This window comes from Trichechus manatus, unplaced genomic scaffold, assembly GCF_000243295.1.
Source record: "Trichechus manatus latirostris isolate Lorelei unplaced genomic scaffold, TriManLat1.0 scaffold00025, whole genome shotgun sequence".
Classification (NCBI taxonomy): domain Eukaryota; kingdom Metazoa; phylum Chordata; class Mammalia; order Sirenia; family Trichechidae; genus Trichechus; species Trichechus manatus.
The window spans coordinates 20,329,048-20,333,994 of record NW_004443961.1 but is presented as its reverse complement, the minus strand read 5'-3'; positions in this window follow the sequence as shown (position 1 = coordinate 20,333,994).

Here is a 4,947-nt window from a genome sequence, read left to right as displayed (position 1 = left end):
GCACTTAACCATTGCACCACCAAGGCTCCTTAGATTGAGGATGGAGAGTGGATTCAAGATGGAAGATGGGTACAAGATGAAGGATGGAGAATGGATACAGGATGGAGGATGTACAGTAAAAGCTGCAAAAGCTGGAACCTGTATTAGGTGGAAACCTGTCACAGAAGGAAAACTCAAATATTTTCCACTAAAATAAGTGATAGAAAAGTGGTAAGACAACATCCTGTCCAGGGAGAAAACTTTCAAGACCCTGAAAAACAAGGCAGTCCTGTTGAGTTCTAGCTCTCACAGTTTTCGTTGTATACAAGATGGAGGATGAAGGGTGGATACGAGATGATGGACTGAAAATGGATATAAGAAGGAGCATGGATACAAGATGGAGGATGGATACAAGATAGAGGGTGGAGGGTGGATACAGGGTGAAGGGTGGACACAAGATGGAGGGTGGTTACAAGGTGGAGGATGGAAACAAGACAGAGGTTGAAAACAAGATGGAGGGTGGAAGGAGGATAAAAGGAAGATGGATACAAGATGGAGAATGGATACAGGATGGAGGGTATGTACAAGATAGAGGGTGGAGGATGCATCATTTAAGATGGAGGGTGAATAAAAGATGGAGTGTAGATACAAGATGGATGGTAGATATAAGATAGAGGGTGGATACAGAATGGAGAGTCTGAAGAGAGGTCCAGCACAAGGGTACAGGTCCAGAAGTATCATGGGGGTGGCTGTATGTTTTGCCTGTCCCAGGGAGAGGTGATAGGCCATAACAACAGTCTTATGCACACATATAGATGTGGTGTGGAAAGGTTATACATACGGATGTTAAAAAAAAACCTTAGGACTTCTATTCACATTTTTTTGTTTTTAAAAAAAAGAAGTTAATAAGATTTTATAATATTTAAATATGGATTGGCACTGGTGCCCTCACTCTGTCACCAGGTCTGCTAGTCACATGTCCAGGGTCCAGAAAGGTATACATTATTCTTCATTCATCATGCAGAGAGGGTGGCAGTGGAACTCACTCTTCCTTGAGCTTTCAGCACACGGCACACTCTCCGGCAGTTTGTGTGCTCCGGTAAGTGGACATTCAGATGATCTTATCAATCCATACACAATCAACAGGTGACTTGAAAAGGTTCCTGCAAGCAATAGTCACTGAAGTTCGTTCTAGTTACCCAATACCTGGTGAGCAAGAACGTAAGCTAGATGACGCCATGTGGATTGGCTGTTGAAACAACTATCTCAGCAAATCTAATAAAAAAAATCAGCAGAACAACAACAAAATAACATAAAAGTTATCAAGAAGATTATTTGACTTTTGAATGTATGGATTTTCTTCCAATACAATTTTTTCATTGCAGAGTACTTAAGCGTTATCCAACATGAGTTAAGCATTTTTCATGTACAAGTTTTCCAAATTTTGCTGACCTTTTCTGTAATGATAAGTGGTTGTCAGTAATATGCTACCACGTTCCCACAAAACTAAAGAATAAAAGACAAGCATAATGCTTGTGGTTCCAGCCAGCCCCCAGCTCTTCTATCCTCTCCAGCCTTTGCAGCCTGCCAGCTCCCTCCTTCTACTCCCAGGCCCGCCGCCAAGCCGCAGCCGCCGCCAAGCCCCCAGGGAAATTAACTCTGGGAGGAGCTGAAAGAAGGGACACTGCGCCGCGGAGCGGGGCGGGAGACTCCGCCAGGCTGGACCGCGACCGAAGCTGAACCGGTGTACGAGGTCAGGGGGCCCGAGGGGAAGCCGAGCCCAGCTTCCTTCTTCGACAGCGGGGGCCAGGCTGGAAAGCTTAACGGGCAGCGGGGGCTTCCGCAGCTCGACCTCCTGGGGCACCAGTGCAAGTGGAGCTTTTTCCTCCTCGGGGCAAGGTCACAAAGCCTGGAGACATAAACTAGGAAAGATGGTTGGTCTTCTTACAAGCAAGTAAACGTTATTGTCAATTTTTTTTTTTTTTTTCAGAAGTAGCCTAAAAGAAGCTGAGCGAAGACAGCCTGAAGAAGTTTTTGATGCGTTAGAGAGGCTTGGAGAAGTGTCCTATGGAAGTGTATTTAAAGCAATACCTAAGGAATCTGGTCAAGTTGTGGCAATTAAACAAGTACCTGTTGAATCAGATCTGTGGGAAATAAAGATATTTCCATAATGCAGCAATGTGACAACTCACATGTTGTCAAGTACTAAGGCAGTTACTTTAGGAACACGTGAAATTCAGATGTATCTTGATTGGCATTTAAAACATCAGGCTACCAAAGATGGTTTGTCCCTACCATTTAAAGAGTAGGAATCTACAGAACTGAGGCAGCATAACTTCTCATGCCAAATAAAGGAATAAAACTTGAGTCCATGATTGAAGCAGGAAGTTAATTCTTCCCATAATAAAATTTCATATTTATCCAGTTCTGAATTTAGAACAATGATGGTTCCCTTTGAAATGATAAGAATTGACTTGGATGGGAACCTCTGTAAGTCATTAGGGAAATTTTAACTTCTAGGAAAAAAACACAAAGGAAAATTCAAAGTGATGAAGCTTTCTAAATTATGTGTTTTCATTGAGGGTGCCATTACTCCTAAGGTGTAAAATTGCTTCTTGGGAGTGTGAATACATCTTAGATATTGCAATGGTTTGGGGCCCCCCAAAGCTTAGCCCTATCCAACAAAAACTTATTCCTTCATATTTATTTTCTCTCATGTTTTCCTGGGTATCACATGAGAAGCATGGACATTGAGTTGATGGAATATACACAAAATGTATGCAAGATTAATGTATGATTTTCCCTCCATCATTTGCTTGATCTAGAAGTCACATCATGAGAGCTCACTTCAGAATACTTATGGGTTGTTAATGGCTGCCTTGTGAATGTTCTATAATAAACTTTGAACTTCAGTGCTTTTGCGTGTAACGTGGGATTACAAATTTAAATACTAATAGTTTGTATTTTAATATTTAATTATCCTAATGTTATTTAACCTATCAATAAGAATGTCAAATGCTGAAGAGAAAAATTGTCAACAATAGCTGGATGAATATCCGGCAACTAGCTAAATTAAAAGTTATTTTCTCACACCAATCAAAATTAAAAGTTAAGTATGCTAAAAATAGCTGTTAAGAAAATAATTTAATTTTCAGTTGTTTATTCTTTTTTTCTTTGTTTGACCTAGATATGCCCTGAAACTATGGTTCCCAGTCCCCAGCCCCAGCTACTCTGTCCCTCAAAGTGTTTGAATGTGTCCAGGAAACTTCTTAGCTTTTGTTTTGATCCAGTTGTGCTGACTTCCCCTGTATTGTGTGTTGTCCTTCCCATCACCGAATTTGATCCTTGTCTACTATCTAATTAGTGAATTCCCCTTCTTCTCCCTCCCCACCCTTGTAACCATCAAAGAGTGCTTTCTTCTGTGTTTAAACCTTTTCCTGAGTTCTTATAATAGTGGTCTCATACAATATTTGTACTTTTGTGACTGACTATTTTCACTCAGCATGATGTCCTCCAGATTCATCCACATTGTGAGATGTTTCTCAGATTCACCTTTGTTCTTTATCGTTTTGTAGTATTCCGTTGTGTGTATGTACCATAATTTGTTTATGCATTCGTCTGTTGATAGGTACCCTAGATTGTGTCCCTCTTCTTACTATCGTAAACAATGCTGCAATGAACCTGGGTGTTATTATGTCTATTCTTGTGACAGCTCTTATTTCTCTAGGATATATTCCTAGAGTGGGATTGCTGGATCGCATGGTACTTTAATGTTAGCTTTTTATGGAAGTGTCAAATCCTTTTCCAAAGTGGTTGTACCATTTTACATTCCCACCAGAAGTGCATAAGTGTTCCAATCTCTCCACAACCTCTGCAATCTGTATTACTTTGTATTTTTTGGATCAGTGCCAGCCTTATTGGGGTAAGATGGTATCTCATTATAGTTTTGATCTGCATTTCTCTAATGGCTAATGATCATGAGCATTTCCTCATATGTCTGTTAGCCGCCTGAATGTCTTCTTTGGTGAAGTTTCTGTTCATATCCTTTGCCCATTTTTTAATTGGGTTATTTGTCTTTTTGTTGTTGAGGTGTTGCAGTATCTTGTAGATTTTAGAGATTAGACCCTTATCTGATATGTCATAGCTAAAAAAAATTTTCCCAGTATGTAGGTTGTCTTTTAACTCTTTCGATGAAGTCTTTTGATGAGCATAAGTGTTGGATTTTTAGAAGTTCCCAGTTATCTAGTTTCTTTTCTGGTGCACGTGCATTGTTAGTTATAGTTTGTATACTATTTATGCCATGTATTGGGGCTCCTAGAGTTGTCCTTATTTTTTCTTCCATGATCTTTATCGTTTTCGATTTTATATTTAGGTCTTTGATCCATTTTGAGTTAGCTTTTGTGCATGATGTGAGGTATGGGTCCTGTTTCATTGTTTTGCCTATGGATATCCAGTTATGCCAGCACCATTTGTTAAAGAGACTATCTTTTCCCCATTTAATGGACTTTGGACCTTTGTCAAGTATCAGCTGCTCATAGGTGGATGAATTTATGTCTGGATTCTCGATACTGTTCCATTGGTCTATGTATCTGTTGTTGTACCAGTACCAGGCTGTTTTGACTACTGTGATGGTATAATAGGTTCTAAAATCAGGTAGTGTGAGGCCTCTCACTTTGTTCTTTTTCAGTAATGTTTTACTTATCTGGGGCCTTTTCCCTTTCCATATGAAGTTGGAGATTTGTTTCTCCATCTCATTAAAAAATGCCATTGGAATTTGGATAAGGATTGCATTGTGTCTGTAGATCGCTTTGAGTAGAATAGACATGTTCACAAAGTTGAGTCCTCCTATCCACGAGCAAAGTATGTTTTTCCACTTACATAGGTCTCTTTCAGTTTCTTGCAGTAGTGTTTTGTAGTTTTTTTTGTATATGTCTTTTACCTCTCTGCTTAAATTTAATCTTAGGTACT